We start from the raw sequence: 20580 nt of genomic DNA, 5'->3' as shown, positions 1-20580 counted from the left end.
GACTGTTTGGCAGGAATGGAGAGGAAGCCAGGCCCTTTAGGACAGTGTAAGTCTCCCTCCTGACCTTCGCTGGGAATGGTGCTGTTTGTGCTAGTGCTTTGAATCCTGAGGTAGCAGACAAGCACATATTCTAAGTGATGCAAAAGGGAGAGGTATTGGACTCTGCTAGAACTCTTGTTTGTGTCAGCTAACGGGTCATTTTTTTAAAAGATTGATTTATTTGAAAGGCAGAGTTACAAAGAGGGAAGGAGAGAAAGAAAGATCTTTAATTCTCTGATTCACTCCTAAAATAACCATTTACGGGGCCTGGTGTGATAGCCTAGCAGCCAACATCATCGCCTTGCATGCGCCAGGATCCCATATGGGTGCCGGTTCTAATCCCAGCAGCTCCACTTCCCTTCCAGATCCCTGATTGTGGCCTGGGAAAGCAGTCGAGGACGGCCCAAAGCCTTGGGACCCTGCACCCGTGTGGGAGACCTGAAAGAGGCTTCAGACTCCTGTCTTTGGATCAGCTCAGCTCTGGCCATAGCAGCCACATGGAGAGTGAACCAACAGACAGAAGATCTTCCTCTCTGTCTCTCCTTTATAAAATAAATAAATCTTAAAAAGAAAAAAAAACAAACAAAAAAAAACCAAAGCAAAACGTAAGTACTGGGCCCAGCACGATACCCTAGCGGCTAAAGTCGTTGCCTTATGTGCCAGGATACCATAGAGGCACTGGTTCTAATCCCGGTGGCCCTGCTTCCCATCCAGCTCCCTGCTTGTGGCCTGGGAAGCATTCGAGGATGGCCCAAAGCCTTGGGACCCTGCACCTGTGTGGGAGACCCGGAAGAGCTCCTGGCTCCTGGCTTTAGATTGACTCAGCTCCCACCACTTCTCCCACGTGGGTGCAGGGTCCCAAGGCTTTGGGCTGTCCTTGACTGCTTTCCCAGGCCACAAGCAGGGAGCTGGTTGGGAAGTGGAGCTGCCGGGATTAGAACCGGCGCCCATATGGGATCCCGGTGCGCTCAAAGTGAGGGCCTTAACCATTATGCTATCGTGCCAGGCCCCCAGTACTTATCTTGAATTACATTTTGCATGGTCCAAAAATAGGTATAACAGCCTTTTAATGTCCAGTGTTGCTTGGTGGTATGTTCAGTTCTTTAACTGTCACTATGAGCATTGTCTCATTTATGGAGTGTGCTGTATGGTAGCATATAATTAAGCCTTATGTTTCTATTTAGTTTCGCAAGTTCTGTCAAATTGCATATGCAGTTAATTTCATTATTGATATGGTTGTTTAAGTTTACCACCTTGGTGTTTGACTGTTGTTTTGTTGCTTTATTCCTTTCATTAAAAAGAAAAAGATTTATTGATGTATTTGAAAGGTGGAGTGGTGAGTGGGTGAGAGAGAGAGGCAGAGAGTGAGTGAGCTCTGAAGCTGGGTCAGTTCAAAGCAAGGAGTGGGAAATTCATTCTAGGCTCCCTCATGAGTGATCCGGATCCAGGGCCTGGCCTTCTCCCTGCTGCCTTCCCAGGAGCATTCACAGGAGGTGGGTTGAAAACTCCTTGATGAGGTGGGACTCTAGCCAGGGACAGTGTGATGTGACAGGGTTGCAAGGGACAGCATAAACTGGTGTGCCATCGTGCTAGTCCCTCCCCCTATCTTTTTCTTAATAAAATATTTTGATTACTTCATTTTCCCTCCTCTTTTAGATTTTTAGCTATATCTTTCTGTAATTAACAATAAGTGTTGACTTTAGAAATTAAAAAATACTTTACAACTTTTGTGGTCTATATTGAATTAGCTTTTATACTGTTTAGAAATAATAGAAGAAACTTAAAATATATTCCTATTTAAATCTTTTCTTTATTATTGTCACAATGTTTACTTCTGCATATATTATAAACCTCATAAAACATTATTGCTTTTCCTGTAAGTAACCAAAATGTCAATGTCATTTTTAAAACAATTTTCATGCTTACCCACAGTTATTCTTTATAGTGTTCATCATCCTCTCTCATGGATCTGTGCTTTATCACGGGATAATTTCCTTTCAGTCTGAGCAGGTTTGTCAATTTTTTTTTTAATAGTGCAAACCTGCTGGCAATAAATGATTTCATCCTTTCATTTTCTGAAAATAACTTTATTTCACCTTAGTGTCTGAAGGGTATTGTTGCCAAATGTAGTACCCTAAGTAGAGGTTTTTTACTTTCAGCATTTCACGATGTTTTTCTGGAGAGTAGCATTGTGGCATAATGGGTTTAAATCATTGCTTGCAATGCAGGCATCCCATTTGAGCACTGGTTCACATCCTGACTGCTCTACTTACAATCCAGCTCCCTGCTGATGGCCTAGAAGATGCCTAGAAGATCAGCAGAGCATGGCTCAAGTGCTTGGGCCCCTGCACCCATGGGGGAGATCCTGATGAAGCTCCAGGCTTCAGCCTGGCCCTCCACCCCTGCCCAGCTGTTGCAGCCATTTGGGGATTGAAGTGGATGGAGGATCTCTTTCTCTCTGTAACTCTGCCTTTCAAGTAAATAAAATAAACGTTAAAAAAAAGATGTATTCTGGAGAGGAGTATTCAGTCTAGTCGTTATGATGTGAGTGGCCCTCATTGAAGTAGCCAGGTTTGACTCCTGGCCCTAAATACCGATTCCAGCTTCCAGCTGCTGTGCAGGTGATGGCCCAGGCCACGTGTTCCCACTGTCCGTGAAGGGGAACTGGGTGGTGGCCCAGCTACTGTGCAGGTGATGGCCCAGGCCACGTGTTCCCACTGTCCGTGAAGGGGAACTGGGTGGTGGCCCAGCTACTGTGCAGGTGATGGCCCAGGCCACGTGTTCCCACTGTCCGTGAAGGGGAACTGGGTGGTGGCCCAGCTACTGTGCAGGTGATGGCCCAGGCCACATGTTCCCACTACCCGTGAAGGGGAACTGGGTGGTGGCCCAGCTACTGAGGGCAGTTGGGTAATAGGTAGTAGGAAGGAGTTTTCTATGAGCCCTGTATCTTTCTGGTTCTCAAAAAAATAATAAGTAAACACATTATTCCTGTGTCTCCTGATTAGTACTGTTTCTTCCTGTCTTCTCCTCCCCCTCTTTATTATTTTGTTCCCCTGGATGTGATGAATTTTTTTCCTTACCTGAAGATTTTTTTTTCTTTAACTTTGATCTCAGAAGTTTGTCTGTGATATAGATTGATGTGTTTTGTTTTGTTTTTGGCTTGATGGATCTGTGGGTTGACTTTGAAAAAAATCACTTTTGGAAATTTTTTCATAATTAGCTTTTCTTGTTATATTTCTTTTGCCTCCTTTTTTGCATAAACATGTATATATTAAAAAAAGTAGTTGTTTTCATTTGAAAGGCAGATTTACAGAGAGAGAGAGAGAGAAAGATCTTCCATTGCTTGGTTCACTCCCCAAATGGCTGCAACAGCCGGAGCTGAGCTGGTCAGAAACTGGGAGCCAGGAGCTTCCTCCAGATCTCCCATGTGGAGACCCTGATGGAGTCCCAGGCTCCCGGCTTCAGCCTGACCCAGCCCTGGCTCTCGTGGCCATTTGGAGAGTGAACCAGGGGATGAAAAGGTTCTCTCTCTTTGCTTTGTTTCTCCTTTCTCTGTAACTCTGCCTTTAAACTAGACAAGTTGTTTCAAGAAAAACCTGTTATGTTCTATGTGTTTTAAAAAGCATTCAGGTCAGGGCCCGGCACAGTGGCCTAGCAGCTAAAGTCCTCACCTTGAATGCACCAGGATCCCATATGGGTGCCGGTTCTAATCCTAGCAGCTGCACTTCCCATCCAGCTCTCTGCTTGTGGCCTGGGAAAGCAGTTGAGGACAGCCCAAAGCCTTGGGACACTGCACCCGTGTGGGAGACCTGGAGGAAGTTCTTACCTCTTGGCTTTGGATCGGCGCAGCACCAGCCGTTGCTGGTCACTTGGGGAGTGAATCATCGGACGGAAGATCTTCCTCTGTGTCTCTCCTCCTCTCTGTATATCTGCCTTTCCAATAAAAATAAAATAAATCTTAAAAAAAAGAAAGAAAAAGCATGTTGGTCTAGGGGCATTGTGGCAATGCAGGTAAAGCCACTGTCTGTGATGCTCCATCCCTTATGAGAACTGCTCCTCATCCCAGCCTCTCCACTTCTCACCCAGCTCCCTGCTGATGCTCTAGGGAAAGCAGCAGAGGATGGCCCAAGTACTTGGGACCCTAATGCTCATGTGAGAGAGCTGGATGGAATTCCACGCTTCTTGCTTCAGGCTGGCCCAGCCCTGGCTGTTGCGGTCATTTGGAGACATCTCTTCTCTGCCTCTGCTGCTCTGTAGTTCTGCTTTTATAATAATTATTTTTTATAATAATTATTTTTTTTTCAAAGCATGAGATTTTAAAGTGAATTGTGTTGCAGGTAAAGTACTCTACCTATACACTATGTTTGGTTTTACAAATGGAATATTGTGCCCCAAATTCAAACATTTTTATTCAGCTCTTGTTGTGTACCAAGTTAACATGCAGATTTCACTGGCAGTGGAGTAGTTGTTTGCAATATTTTCTTGTTGCTATATGGCAGACCCCTGTGGCTTCCTCATTCACCCCATCTGGGCTTCCAGTGTGGTCTAATTATCCCAAAAAGCTGAGATGTGTCAGAGCCGAGCTTGATTACCGTAATGGCACACGACACTTTCACAGACCTCCTGATTCCTGAATAATTATCATTATCATATAGATGTGTGTCTCGCCGAAAGCTTAATTGAAATATTCCAGAATGAAACAATGTCACATGAGAAAAAGACTTCCAGTTATTTTCTTTGAAAATACTTAAAAAATTAGAAGCCAGTAATACACACTTTAGGTTAAACCACAGAACTACACAGGCAGACTCATGAAACCTGTCCATCACTCAGCTGCCTCTTTCTGGCTACAGGCCTCTGGAGGCAACCATAATTAACTGTTTCAGCTGCTTCTGCTGGTTGTTGTAAATAATACATCTACGTGGCCAGTTCTAGGGCCAACCATTTTTAAGCACTGGCTGTTCATTTCCAGTTCTGATGAATGTGATTCTGTCTCACGAGTCAGGACTTGGATAGATCTGAAAGCCTGTCTGCAGTCTCTGTTCCGTACAAGCCTGGGGTCCAGACTGCATGTGTAACGTGGGCTCACCGTGTATGAGTGGTACCTAATCTGTGTGTAGGCTTGGGGGCACTAGCAGTTCCAGAGCAGGTTTTTTGTTTGCTTATCTTGGAGAGAATCTTTGCTGTTAAAGACTGTCAAAGGAAGCTGAAGACCTTATTGCAACACATTGGAGAGTGAGATCATATGTTGTTTGTTTAGGGACTGTTTCTGCTGGACCCACTCATTGGAAGACTTAGCAGTATCAGATGATAAGCCATCTTTTAGATATGCCTCTGCGAGCCTCTGCATGAAAAGTTGTAGACCTTTTGGGGTGTTAAGTTCTCTTTATATTTTTTTAAGACTTATTTATTTTTATTTGAAAGGCAAATTTACAGAGAAAAGGGGAGATAGATGTCTTCCTCTGCTGGTTCACTTTCCAAATGGCCATAACAACCAGGGCTGAGCTGATTTGAAGCCAGGAGTCAAGAGCTTCTTCCAGGTCTCCTTGTGGGTTGAGGGTCCCAAAGACATGGGCCATTCTCTGTTGCTTGCCCAGGGCTTAATCAGAGAGCTGGATGGGAAGTGGAGAAGTCGAGACATGAACTGGAGCCCCATATGGGATCCCGGCAGATGTACTGTGCCATTGTGCTGGGACCTCGGGGACGTGAACTGGTACCCATATGGGATGCAGGTGCCACGGGGTAGAGGATTAACTTGTTAAGCCACTGCACTGACACCTGTTCACTTATTTTTTTTTTAGAGTTATCTTTTTACAGAGTGTCAAGCCACCACTTGACAGCTGTGTTAGCCTGATAGGAGGAGGTAGGAAGAGTCAGTCCATCAGTCCCTGGCCTGGAATTATGCAGTGTACATCCTCTTGTGTCCAAATCCTACTAGACATCTTTAACAGTTGTGCTGATAGTTCTTTTTTCTTGGTGACTTCTCATCTCATGCTGGTAGTGGGGTATTGGGGGAAGTGGAGATAAAAATTTGGGGTCCTAGTGACAGCTTTTTTTTCCCCCAAGATTTGTTTTATTTTTATTGGAAAGGCAGATATACAGAGAGCAGGAGATACTGGCTGCAACGGCTGGAGCTGCGCTGATTCGAAGCAAGGAGCCAGGAGCTTCTTTCGGGTCTCCCACGCAGGTGCAGGGTCCCAAGGCTTTGGGCTGTCCTCGACTGCTTTCCCAGGCCACAGGCAGGGAGATGGATGAAAGTGGAGCAGCCAGGACATGAACCAGCACCCATATGGGACTCCGGCATGTGCAAGCCGAGTACTTTAGCCGCTAGGCTACCATGCCAGACTCAGTACCAGCTTTTAAAAAAACAATTGTATTTTTAATGTTGTTTACATAGTTGACAAGGATGCATGACCATTGGGACCACTGATTAGGGTGGGAAGAGTTAAGGCATGGGAGAAGGTGGGTGAGACAAATGCTACCTATTTTTCTTCCAAGTTTTCCTGTATCTGGGGTAGGGGGCAGAGATGGGAGGAGGGAAAAGGAAGAAGGGGGAAAGGGCCGCTCCCAGCTGCCAGACTGTATCAGTACCCAGGGATGGAGATGTCCTCTTGATACCATCTTAGAAACCCCAATGTGGAGAAGAATGCTGTGAGGGTATTGCTTGAGTGATAGTTCTAAGGCATTATTAGTTTTGTTGCTCTAAGGTTGAGAAAATCCTTCCAAGTTCCATTGGCTGACAGAGTCCACCCCAGTGCTGCCAAAGCTCAGCCAGGAGACTTGTCCAATCCATTCTATTCTCTGTCTGCTGAGATGACATTGATGTCTTCTGCAGGGCTAAATGAGCAGGCCACCTTGTCCCCCATGTGCACTTGGATATGCTGTCCACTACACAGGCATCAGCAATTGAGGAGGTCTAGCTCCAACACATATGTGTGGTCCAAGATTGAACCACAAATCATATAATCCTCTCTGTGGCTGGAGTTTTGAGTCCAGTGGTGCCTTTGAGGAGTCTCCCCAAAAACCTCGCCTAGGGTGACCCAGACCTGATTTCTTGCTTCTGCCAGCCAGTACAGTTCAGTCCATCACCCACATCAGCCTGTGCACACACTGGTGATTGTAGTTGCCTAGACAGTTCTGTCCCAGCCTCATGTGCTGTGCAAACTGATGGGTGCTGCAGCCCAGCCCAACCCAGCCTGCCTCAGACCTGGTCCTTACGCACATAGCAGGAACTGCAGCCTGGCTGGGGTCACCGCCAATGACCCTGACTAGGCCTGCTCCTGGATCCTGTGCATTCCAGTATGTGCAGCAAAGTAGTTCAGTCTGTACGGGTCTCAACTGGGCTCGTGTATACACCTCTGGGTATTGTAGCTTAGCTCATCCCATCCAACCCATTAACCAACCCACACATATGCCAACAGTGCTGCTGCCTTGTGCAGTCTGGCGCGCCCTCAGCCTGACTCTCAAGCATTCCAGCAGGAGGTGTAGTCCAACAGAGGAGTGTCCACAGGTTCTGTATTAGGTCTACTTCCAGTCCTGGATCTTGCACTTTCTAGGTGATTCTACGGTCTAGTCTGACATGACTTGCACCTTGTCCTAACACTTGCCAGTGGATGCTGTGGCAAAGCCTGACCAGTTGGGACTTAACCCCACCTCCAGTCCTGACATTCACTGACAGGTACTATAGCTTTGCCAAACCAGTCCACACCTGTTCCAGCACTCTTTGGTGGGTGCTACAGCCCAGCCCTGCCTGGCCCACCCCTAGATCTGGCTTTCATGTGGATCAGCAGGTGTTGTGACCTAGCCCAGCCTGTCCTACACCCATTCTGGTTCTTGAAAGTGCCATTGGGTACTGGAGCCTAGCCTAGTCTGGCACACTACTGGACCCAGCCCACACACATGCCAAGGGTTGTTGCGGCCATGTTCAGTCCAATTTCCCCCTATTCCCTACTCTTACACTCACAAGTTGCAACTGCAGCTCAGCTGGGGCATCCCCTTAGCTTCCTAACCATTTCTGCTCTCAGCCATAGATTTTTTTTTAAGATTTATTTATTTTTATTGGAAAGTTGTATATACAGAGAGGAGGAGAGACAGAGGAAGATCTTCTGTCCGATGATTCACTCCCCAAGTGACCAGCAACGGCTAGAGCTGAGCCAATCCGAAGCCAGAAGCCAGGAACCTCTTCTGGGTCTCCTATGTGGGTGCAGGGTCCCAACGCTTTGGACCGTTGTTGACTGCTTTCCCAGGTCACAAGCAGAGAGATGGATGGGAAGCAGGGCCACCGGGATTAGAACCGGCCACCATATGGTATCCCGGCGTGTGCAAGGTGAGGACTTTAACCACTATGCTATCACGCCGGGTCCCATAGATGTTTTTTAAAAGATTTACTTATCTTTAATGGAAAGACAGATATATAGAAAGGAGGAGAGACAGGAAGATCTTCCATCTGTTGATTCATTCCCCAAGTGGCTACAATGTCCAGAGCTGTGCTGATCCAAAGCCAGGAGCCAGGAGCTTCTTCCGGGTCTCCCATGCTGGTGCAGGGTCCCAAGCCATCCTCAACTGCCTTCCCAGGCCACAAGCAGGGAGCTGGATGGGAAGCACAGCCACCGGAATTAGAACCGGTGCCCATATGGGATCCCAGTGCATGCAAGGCAAGGGCTTTAGCCACTAGGCTACTGTGCTGGGCCCCCGAGCCATAGATCTTGTGCATGATGGTGGTTGCTCCCACCCAACCTGGCATGACCTACCCCCCCTTTGCCGTTGAATGCTGAGCCTGTCCTGGCCTGGCCAGCCCACACTCCCAGCTCTTGCTGATAGGTGCTACAGCCTTAGTCTGCCCAGCCTGCTTCTATCCCTGGCTTTTATGTCACTAATAAGTGTGATGGCCTAGTTCAGTAGGGACTATACCATATCCTGGTTTGCCAGTGTGTTATAGTTTGGCCCAGTCCTGCCCGGTCTGCCCCCAAGCCAGCCACACACCTGCCAACAAGTGGGGCAGTCTTACTTGGCCTTGCCTATAGCCAGCACTGACTCATATGTTCAACATCAGGAGCTACAGCCCAATAGAGGAGTTCCCAAGTTCCCCCACCAGGCTTGGATCTCATGTGTGCCAGCGGGTGCTAGGTCTCTACTCAGCATAGTCTGCCCGGTGTCAGCCTTTGTGTGTGCTGATGAATGCTGTGGCCTGGTGTGCCCTATATCCAAATTCTTGGGTGTGCCTGTGGATGCTGCAGTTGGAACCAGCCTCTCCTAGTGCCAACTGCAGTTCCTATGAGTATTGTTGAGTTCCATGGTCATGCCTAGCTCGGCCTATCACCACTCCCAGCTTTTGAACAAACTAGTGGGCATTGTAGTTCTCTGGGGGTGAGCCCACAAATACCCCACAATCTGCCCCCAGACTTATTTCTCTCATGTGCCAGTTAGTGTTGTGGCACAGCCTAATGTGATTCCTTCCCCCCACCCTCACATTGGAGGATACTGTGGACTAGCCCTGCCAGGTAGGCCATCAAGTCCCAGCTTTCATTTGTGCTGGTGGGACGTGTTGAATGCTAACTAGCCCAGCTCAGGTCTCCCACACGGATAGGTGCCTTGGTCTGACCCAGAAAGGTCCTCCAATTTTCTTTCCTCCAAGCCCCTCATTTACCTGCAAGTGCAGTAGCCTAATCAGCCACTTTTAAATAGAAAAAGAAAAAGGACAACAACAACAAAAAGAATCAAGAATAAGCAACTATGCTGGCATGCTAGTATAGCTAACGCAAATGTGGCATTAACCAGGTCCAGAATGTCCGCCAGCTATTGGCTGCTTTTCCCCCAGCAGCGTAACACTTGCTTAAGTACATTGCAACCTAGGCAGTTGCCTACAGTTGCCATGTTTAGCCAGTTCATTCATTCATTTGGAAAAGAGACTATATCACCAAAAGGACTAACACTGATTTTACTTGTATGAAGTAGTGAGAGGGATCAAACTCAAGAAGAGTGGTTGCCTGTGGCTGGGGACAGAGGTAGCAGGAGTTAATGTTTAGTGGATATGAAGTATTTTGTTAGCTGAAAAAGTTATGGAGATGAATGCTGGTAATAGGATAGGGAGGTAAAACCCATTGATCCCACCATGAACTCAATGTAACGGAATGTAGGGGACCAATTCTTTGAAATAACTTTAGTAACCAGCCTGTTATGCTCGGAAATGGTTCCAAAGGCTTCTTCCTGTGTCTTCAGGCTTTGTAGGCATCCTCCAAGGATTGGAAGTAGAATGAGATAAGCTAGGCCTCTAGGGCACAAAATTGAAGGAATTCCTACCTGCTAGGGCACAGTTGCACATAGCTACCTGCGGAGCAAAGTCTAGATAACATGCTCTTGTGGAAGGGTTTATCCAGAGAAACAGAGACAGCAGGATATAGAATAATAAGAAGAGATCTATGGTAGAAATTGGCTCCCATGATTATGGAGGCCCAGAAGTCCTTCATCTGTTGCCTGCAGCTTAGGGAGCCAGGAGAGCCACTGGTGTAATTCAGTGAAGGGGTAAGTGCAGCAGTGGGGTGTGGGGTGGGGTGGGCAAGGGCCGAGAACCAGGAGCTCTGTGTTCTACCTAGGGGATAGGAGGATGGGAGAGGAGGGGATGAATGAATTCACCCTTCCTTGCCTTGTGTGGATTAGATGATGCTTACACTGGAGAGGATGATGTTGTTAGCTCAGTCTACTGATCCCAAAGCAGTAAATGGGCAGAGATGTGCATTTAAAAACAGTGTTTTACCAGTCAAGTTCATACCTAAAATGACCCAACAGAATCCATCAAATGAAAGCAGTGCCATGGCAGTGTCAGGAAGCTTAATTCAATGAAAAACATTTTCATATCATGAGATAGTAATTGGTTGTCACTTTTAGAAAGGTCCTATTATAAGGCAGTTTATCATCTGCTTTCACACCACATGTGTTGTAGAACTGTGAGCTGCTATCACTATATTCCTTTCTCTCTTTGAAAAGTAGGAGTTATTGGGGGGAGGGGGGAAGAGAGAGAGAGACAGAGAGAGAGTTTTTCCAGTTGGTGATTCATTCCCCAAATGGTCAGGAGCCTGGAGCTCCATCCAGCTCTCCCAGGTAGCTGGCAGGGACCCAGGCATGTGGGCCATCTTCTGCTGTGTTCCCAGGCTCATTAGCAGAGAGCTGGACTAGAAGTGATGCAGTCAGGACTCAACCTGGTGCTCCTGTGGAAGGGCTGTAGTTGATGGCGTAGCCCACCGTACCAGATCTCTGGTCCTCCTTTGTACCTCTCTTTACAGCCCAGAAACTAACGGCCAGGAAGGTCACATGTGCTACATTTAACAGCCAGGCCTTGCATCCAGCTCTGGAAACCCAAAAAACCTCAATTCTTTCTAAGGCTGCAACCAGTTAAAATAGATACTAATGTACTTAAAAACCGTTTTAGCTCTGCCTCTTTAGATGCAAGTTTCCTGTTTTTTTCCTACTTTATATCTTGGGTAATTATGTGTTCTGATGGTGGTCCAAGTCATTTCAAGTCACAGAAGACAAAAACAAATTTTGCTAGGCAATAGGCGTAATTACTGGCAAATAAAAAGAGAAACTAAGCAGTATTGCAAAATATTTTGATGAAAATTTTTTTTCTAGAGATTTAGTGTGTTAAAAAAGACACAAATTACAACTTTGGAGGCGTCTATTTATAGAAAATAATTTTAGGACAAAATTAAAATATTGCACAGAATAAAAGAATGCTAAATTATAGAAAACATACCCTATTATAGTAATTATGTAAATTATATAACAGTAATTCTTAAAATTATGGGATGCCATACCACAAATATTATATCATTGGAAGGGACATTTAGAGCCATTCTCATTTACTGTTAAAAATATAAAAGGCTGATGACATTTCTTGGGAAGAAATGTCATCTTTCTGGTGATACATCACTGCCTGCAAGATTTGGGTACCATTTTTTGGTGCTTTTAAAAATATATTTTATTTATTTGAAAGGCAGAGTGACAGAGGGCAAGACTAAGATCTTCCCTCTGTTCATTTATCCCCCACATGGCTGTGCCCATTAGGGTGGGGCCAGGCTAAAGCCAGGAGCCAGGAACTCCATCTGGGTGTTTAGTTAGGGATTTCTCTAGTGCCTTCCCAGGTACATTAGCAGGGAGCTGGATTGGAAGCAGAGCAGCCAGGAGTTGGGGATGCTAGTGTTATAAGGAGTTGACTTGACACGCTGTGCCACAGTGCCGGCCTCTGTTGGTAATATTTGGTCAGCTGGAATTCCAAAGCATCATGGTCTTGAACAGGCCCTAGTGTTGTTCAGATGGCAACTCACTCTGGCTTTGGCGTGTTCTGGGCAAAGGGCGTGTGCTTTCAGGACCCCTTGCTGAGATGGCAGAGGCAGGTGAAGGTCACAGTGGTGGCACTGGTTTAATGAGTAATGTTGAATGAGTAAGAGAGGGAGACCAACAAGCCTCCAGAGGCTTCATTCTGCTTCAAGACAGCTTGTAGAAATATCAAGAAGTTCAAGGAAACTAGATGAACTGTAAAGAGAAGGCATTGCAGAGGTAGAGCATGGGAAGACGTGGTGAGCTGGTCAGTTTGAGGCCTTCTCTGCCCTAATGGTAAGAGGGTGAACACTAAGTCTGGAGCCTGATGCCAAGCTGGGTGGCTGCTGGCAAGAGGAGGCTGGGAGGCACAGCCTTCATGCATGGCATCTGGGTCTGTCAGGGCAGTGCAGAGATAGGAAGCAGCTTGCAGATTCTCTCCCAGGGGAGCCCCTGCAGGGGCTGGGAAGCCTCACCAGAGCTGTTCTGAGAAAGCACTTGTGAACTATACTATTGTAATATTATTGGGGAAATCGGTTGGGGATAGGGAATTTGGGGAAGGGGTAAGGGAAATCCCAGATCCTATGGAGTTGTATCAAGAAAATAAAAATAAAACAGAAGGAGAAGCATCTGTGCTTTTATGCCAGCTTCCTCTTGCATTATGGGGCAGGAACCACAAACCATGTGTCTAAGTGTTCGAAACCATTACATAGCAGTTCAAATTATAACCTGTCAGAGTAGCTCGGTTCAACACTCAAGGCTCCAGCTTCCTGCTAATGCAGACCCTGGAGGGAAGCAGTGATGGCTCCTGCCATCCACATGGGAAACCTGGATTAAGTTCCAAGCTCCTAGCTTTTGTTTCAAAACTGTTACAGGGCTTTGAGAGTTAATCAGCAGATGAGAGCTCTTTCTGCCTCACAAATAAGCAGATAAAAATTATAGTTCCGGCAACGAAGTGGTAAATAAGGTATGTTACATCCTTTTCCTGTGGACAGAGTATAGCTTCAAACTGGCCTAGGGCCTGGCGCATGGCTCAATTGATTAATCCTCCCTCTTTAAGTGTCAGAATCCCATTTGGGTGCCAATTTGGGTTTGTGTCCCAGCTGCTCCAGTTCCCATGCAGCTCCCTGCTTGTGGCCTGGGAAAGCAGTGGAGGAAGACCCAAAGCCTTGGGACCCTGCACTAGCATGGGAGACCCGGAACAAGCTCCTGGCTTGTAACTTTGGATTGTCCCAGCCCTAGCCATTGTGGCCACTTGGGAAGTAAACCAGTGGATGGATATTTCTGACTTTCCTTCTCTCTATAAATCTGCCTTTTCAGTAAAAATAAATGTCTTTTTAAATTCTTTGGCTCCTTGGAATTGCACTCTGCAGCATGGTGCGATAGGGGAGGCTGCCCCAGTCTGTGGCCTGACCCCCCCTCATCTGTCACACCCTAGCTGTTTCCCACACTAAAAGGATCTTACCTGCACACCCACAGTCACCTCAGTTTGTGTGTCCTCCAAAGAGCCGTCTCTTGTTGACATTCAAATCAAGGAGAAAACATCTGTTAGGGTCAATGTGAGGAGTCCAAGAAGGAGGGATATGGGTTGGAGAGGCTCCCATGGCTCTGCCCTGGAAATGGGCCTGAAACTGCTTGGGCATGGAATTGTTTTTGTTTCAATTTGTCTGTTTGCTTAGTGATGGGGGCATGGATTGCACTCCCGCCCTCATTCCTGCTTCCTTGAGAGGAGCCTGGTTCAAATTTGGGCCTTCCAACTCATGTTTGTGTGTTTTTTCTTGAAGGCTTACTTATTTATTTGATAGGGGGAGAGAGAGAGAGAGAGAGAGAGAGAGAGAGAGAATCTTTCACCTACTTGTCTCCCCTAATGCTCCATGATTGTTTTAGCTGGGGCTGGGCCTGGATGAGGCAGGGGCCAGGAACTCCATGTGGGTCTCCTGAGTAGGTGCCAGGGCCATCCTGCTAGGAGCATTAGAGGGAATGTGAGTGAGAAGCAGAGTATCCAGCACTCCAGCTGGCACTCCAGTAGGAGATGCTTCCATTACCAACATCTGCCTGAGCAGCCGCATCTCAACACCTGCCCCTCCAACATGTTTTAGGAATAACGCACTGCAGTCTGGTTGTCTCAGTCTGTTTCCAGTTGCTAGAACCGAATACCATAGACTGGGCCGTTACTAAAGAACAGCAAGGTATTCATGGTTCTAGAGGCCAGGAAGTCCAGCGGCATGGTGCTGGCATCTGCTCAGCAGCTGGTGAGGGCCTGGGCATAATCAGGGGCATTGAAGGATGAGCACACCCGAAATGGAGTTAAGCTTGTTTCTGTAACAGATCTACTCCTGAAGCAACCCACTGGCCTGTTAACTCTAATCCGTTAATCAATAAAGGGGCTAATTCATTCACAAGGACAGTACTCTCACAACTTAATCACCTCATAAAAGTCCCACCCCCCCGTGGCACCTCTTAACACCTCACAGTGGGGATTATGTTTCGCTCTGAGTTTCAGTGAGAGAATCCAAACTGTAGTGACAGTCATGCTCACCCATTTGTGTGTCATCTTTGCTTTCATGTGACAATGACAAAGTAGTGACACAGACCTCATAGACAGGAAAGTCTAAAATACTCATTATCTAGACTTTTATTTCATTTATTTCTTTATTTGAACAACAGAGTTATAGAGAAAAAGAAGGAGAAACAGAGAGCTTTTGTGTCCACTGCTTCACTCTCCAAAGAGCTGCAACAGCCAGGGCTGGGACAGGCTAAAGCCTGGAGCCAGGGGTTTCATCCTTGTCTTCCACGTGGGAGCAGGGCTCCAAGCACTTGGGCCATTCCCTGTTGTTTTTCCAGGCGGAGAGGTTTAGCAGTTGGGCCTTGAATGGGTACTCAGGTGGGATGTCATTAACATGGGACTTTGAAGAAAGAGTATGGGGGGGGGTCTGGCATGATGGCTCAATTGGCTAGTTCTCCCCCGTCAAGTGCCAGAATCCCATATGGGCATCGGTTCATGTCTCCGGCTGCCCCACTTCCCACCCAGTTCCCTGCTTATGGCCTGGGATAGTGGTAGAGGATGGCCCACAGTCTTGGAACGCTGCACCTGCATGGGAAATCTAGAAGAGGCTCCTAGCTCCTGGCTTCAGATTGTCTCAGCTGTGGCCATTGCAGTCACTTGAGGAGTGAACCAGTAGATGGAAGAGCTTGTTCTCTGTCTCTTCTCTCTGGAAGTCTGCCTTTGCAATAAAAATAAAAATAAATATTAAAAAAGTTTGGAAGGTAGAAGTGCACAGATTCCAGTGGGCAGGCATCCTTGGTGCTGGAATTGAAAAGGAGGGTGGTGGAGTGCCAGAGCAGACTTTCCTGAGCTGTGGGGTCACATACCGGAATCTGACCATGAGGAAACACCAGAGGTCTTTAATGTGCTTATTAGATTCTCTTTGCAACCTTTGCCTGTAAGTTTGAAGTTATTTTATAATAAAAAGTGAAGGCAGTAAATGTGGGGGACAAGGCATTCCTTCTCCCCTCTTGACCCACTGCACTCCCGCCCTCATTCCTGCTTCCTTGAGAGGAGCCTGGAAGTGAGTGTCCCCACCAGAGCAGGTGTGACTCTTGGCGGGGGCGGGGGTGTGGGACTTTTTGAGGATGGTCTTAATTTTTTTTTATGGCCTTGATTTAAAAACACCATGCCTCACAAGAGAGACACAATTCCAGCAGAGTGGACCAGAGAACCAGAGCTGTGATGCCAGCACCACCTGTAGCTACCTCACCTACCTCACCAGGCAATTGTAAGTCTGTTCATTCAGAAGCAGCGTGTCACGTTCCTCTCTGAGCACTTTCTGCCTTCCTCATTTTTAAAGTATCAGTCATTGATCTTTTTACTTTTTTCATTTTTGCAGAGTTATTTATTTTTATTGCAAAGACAGATTTCCAAAGAGAAGGAGAGACAGAAAGATCTTCCATCCAATGGTTCACTTCCCCAGTGGAAGCAACAGTCAGAGCTGAACTGATTTGAAGCCAGGAGCTTCTTCTGGGTCTCCCACGCATGTGCAGGGTCCCCAGGTTTTGGGACTTCCTCTACTGCTTTCCCAGGCCACAAGCAGGGAGCTGGATGGGAAGTAGAGTAGCCGGGACACAAACTTGGCATCTTGGCACTTGAAGGGGGAGGATTAGCCAGAGGTATTGCGCTGGACCCTTTTCTCTTTTATTTTGAAAGGCAAGGATGGCACAAAGAAAGGAACGCGCACACACACACACCCCTTACATTTGCTAGTTAACTGCCCAAAGGACCTAAACATCTTGAGTTAGACTAGGCCCAAGTTAGGAACCAGGAATTCGTCTACAGCCATACCACCCTGAATGCGCCCGATCTCGTCTGATCTCGGAAGGAACCAGGAATTCCATGCTGCATCTCACCTTGGTGGTTGTAGGTCCCACCCTGGGCCATCTTCTGCCACCTTCCCATGCTCATTAGCATGGGAAATGGAGTAGCTGGGAATCAAGCTAGTTTTCTGGTATGGACTGTTGCCTTGCAAGTGCTGACTTAATCTACTGTGCCACAACATTGGTTCCTACCACTGGTCTTTATAATGCTTACAATATATATATATATTTTATTCTGAGAATTCTAGACAGCTATGCCAAATAGTTTTACAAAACAGATTTTTAACCAACTTACTACAGTGGAATTTCCTTAACATTGTAGGTTAAAAAAAAATCTTTGTTTTTTAGCCTGGCATGCTAGCCTAATGGTTAAAATAGTTCTCGTCTTACATGTGCCAAGATCCCATATGGGTGCTAGTTTGTGTCCCCGTGCCTCCAGTTCCCATCCAGCTCCATGCTTGTGACCTGGGAAATCAATAGAGGACAGCCCAAAGCCTTGGAGCCCTGCATCTGTGTGGGAGACCTGGAAGAAGCTCATGGTTCCTGGCTTTGGATCAGCTTGTCTCTGGTTGTTGTGGCCACTTGGGGAGTGAATCAGCAGATGGAAGATCTTTCTCTGTGTCTTTCTTTCTCTTTGGAAATCTGATTTTCCAATAAAAACAAATACATCTTTTAAAAAGTTTGTATTTTAGCTTTATAACATTTGTAAATGAAGGATTTTATCCAGTCTAAAATTCTGCTTAGACCTTTAAAATAACCAATTGCTGCTGTTTGTACTCTCATTTTGGAAAATGTCAGCATGCCTGTTAATTGCGCTAGATGGCAGCAGAGGACACAGGTCTGAAAGCAGTGTAGGCTTGGTTCTGTACACTCTCAGCCACAGCTCTCCTTAGGTTGGTGGAGGGCTGTTTGGGTTAGGCCTTTCACAGGATGAGTTTTCTTTAACCCTTTTTTTCAGTTACACCGTGGTCATTGTATCCCTAGCCCATCTACTAATTTTGCCCTCTACTCTCTTAGCTGCTCCCAAATATCCTTCATATAGATTTGGAGTTGGAGTGATGTACCTGCTTTATCGGGTAGTGGCCGTCCCAAGCATGGGGTCTGGATTCTTGTCTTCACTACCCTTCTCACTGCCCCAGCACCCATCCCAGCCAGACATTACTCATCCCAGCAGCCCAGCCGCTGCTGGGTTTTTGGCCAGTTTCCTTTTCCCACTGTGAGCAGCCTGAGCTTGGTTTCAGTGCAGCCTGCCCTTCAGCCCTACAGCAGTCTGATATATCCCATCATGTGCCATGGGGCTCACCCCATTAGAGGATGGGAAGATGGACTTTGGCACCGGGTAGTCAGTGCTTTGTCAGCATTTCTTTCCTCAGTTCTAGAAGCTTGTAGTCCCTTGGCCAAATCAAATCTAGTGTCTGACATGTATGAGAGCTGAATGGGATGTAGGACAGACTGGACTAGTCTGCTGCACATAGTGGCAAGCACGGGAACCAGGATGGGGGCGGGCCTGGTGGGGGTTATTGTGGGCTGCTCCGACTAGCCTGGCCTGGCCTACTCTTCTTCTGTTCTAGCTCATGCTGGCTGCAGCGGCCGCCAAACCTGGCGCCGTCAGTGGCAGCAGTATGTACTTTGCAGACACATAGGTCGGAGAAGCCCTGAGATTTCTTCCCTGTGCTCTCTGGATGAGGTCAGCTGACATGTCACAAGGAAGCTCAAGCTGCCTGGGAATGCAAATGAAGCCTCATGCTTAACAGTCACACCTGTGATCTTGGAATTAGCCCTAACCAAGCCTTCGGATGACTGTGTTCCCAGGTGACACCTTTTATTATCATTGTTCGGGAGTGTGCCTGGAAGTGTTTTTTTTTTTCCCCCCCAGTGGTGGAGTGTTGTTGGAAATAAACTTGTTGTAATGATAGAGGCAATTTAAGCTTTAAAGATAATAGTTTTGGTGTGTGGATGAAATGAAGGTATAAATTGACTTGGGAACACTGGATACCAAACATTTTAGAGCAGGAAACTCAAGGATAATGATATACTGTTGGAGTAAAACAGGGGCTAGCAAATCATGGCTTATAGATTGCTAAATTCCATATGCAGGGTCCCAAGGCTTTGGGCTATTCTCTACTGCTTTCCCAGGCCCCAAGAAGGGAGTTGGATAGGAAATGGAGCAGTGCCCATATGGGATCCCAGGGCCTGCAAGGTGAGGATTTAGTCACTGAGCCATCATGCTGAGCCCTGAAAGGCAGATTTTACTGAGACACAGAGATTCTCCATCCACTGGTTATGCCCCAAAAGGCCATAATAGCTGGAACTGAGTTGACCTGAGCTGGGAGCCAGGAGCTATCTCTTCTTGGTCTCCTACCTAGGTCCAGGGGCCCAAAGACTTGAGCCATCTTTTGCTGCTTTCCCAGGCCAATAAAAAGGGATCAGAAGTGGAGCAGCCAAAACACAAACCGGAGCCTCTATGGGATCAACATCTCTGCAGATGGAGAATTAGCCTGCCATGCCATCCCCTATTTGCTTATTTAATTTTTAAGTTTATTTGCTTTATTTTTTGGAAAGTCCAAGTTATATATAGAGAGGGGGAGAGACACACAGAGAGAAAGAGCAAGCTTCCCTATCCACTGGTTCACTCTCCAAATGGCTACACCAGCTGGCGACAGGGGCAAGCCAATCTAGGAGTCAGGAGCTTCTTCTGGGTCTCTCATGTAGTGCAGGAACCCAAACACTTGGGCCATCCTCTGCTGGTTTCCTAGGCACATTAGCAGGGAGCTAGATCTGAAGTGGAGCAGTCAGCAATCATTGCCCATGTGAGATACTGGTGCTGCAGGCTACTACTGAAACTACTTGCTTTACCTACTGTATGACAGTGCCATACATATATAATATGTATGGAATAATTTTTTTGGATGTCATTGTCCCTGTGTGTTCACTGGAGCTCCCTCTTACTCAGGTCCCATGTGGGATTCCAGCGTGGTAGCTGTCAGCTTTGTGCACTGTGCCAAAGAACTGGCCCTCTTTGCTGACATTTAGAATAAAGTGTCTGGGAAAACTTTCTGAAACCTTAAGCTGGGTATGACTATAGGAAAAACTGTTTTTTTTTTCATTTTAAGCTTATTGTCATGTTTCATATTGTTTCTATAACTTGTTTTTGGATGGAAGGTGCTGTAGCTGACTACACTAAGTCTTTGGTGCATGGTTTTGGTGACAGAGGGGTGCACACAGTTCTGAGCCTTGTCAATTTTTAAATATTGGAGAGTGGAGCCCATTTTTTGTGGCTATGACAAAAATACCTAGGGCTGTGGAACTTATGAGGAAAAAGGTTTATTGCAGCTCCCAGTTCTGTAGGTCCCAGAGTATGGCACTGCCAGCTGCTTGGCTTCTGGTAAAGGCTTTGTATGGTTTCAACTCATGGTAGAAAGCAGAAGGGTGTGAAAGAGATCATGCCGTGAGATACAAGGAATGATTGAGGTGACAAAGCTGAACCCACTTTGTAAGGGCCTACTCGGTGATAGTGTGCCCACTGGCATGGGAACTACATTAATTCTCACACACATGACCCCAGCCACCTGTTACAGGCTTTGCCATTTCTGTATACAATGATGTTGGCAAGTAAGTGATTTTGGTGGGGACAAACCATAGTAAAACTGTAGTAGAAAGTAAATCTTTGGGAGTGGATTTTAAAGAGACAATTTATTGGACCTGATGTGATGGCTTAATAGCTAAACCCTTGCCTTGCAAGTGCCAGGATCCTATATGGGTGTCAGTTTGTGTCCCAGCTATTCCACTTCCCTTCCAGCTCTCTGCCTATGGCCTGGCAAAGCAGTAGAGGATGGCCCAAAGCCTTGGGACCCTGTA

Source organism: Ochotona princeps, chromosome 16 (assembly GCF_030435755.1).
Source record: "Ochotona princeps isolate mOchPri1 chromosome 16, mOchPri1.hap1, whole genome shotgun sequence".
Classification (NCBI taxonomy): domain Eukaryota; kingdom Metazoa; phylum Chordata; class Mammalia; order Lagomorpha; family Ochotonidae; genus Ochotona; species Ochotona princeps.
Note: the sequence above shows the minus strand (reverse complement) of the source record.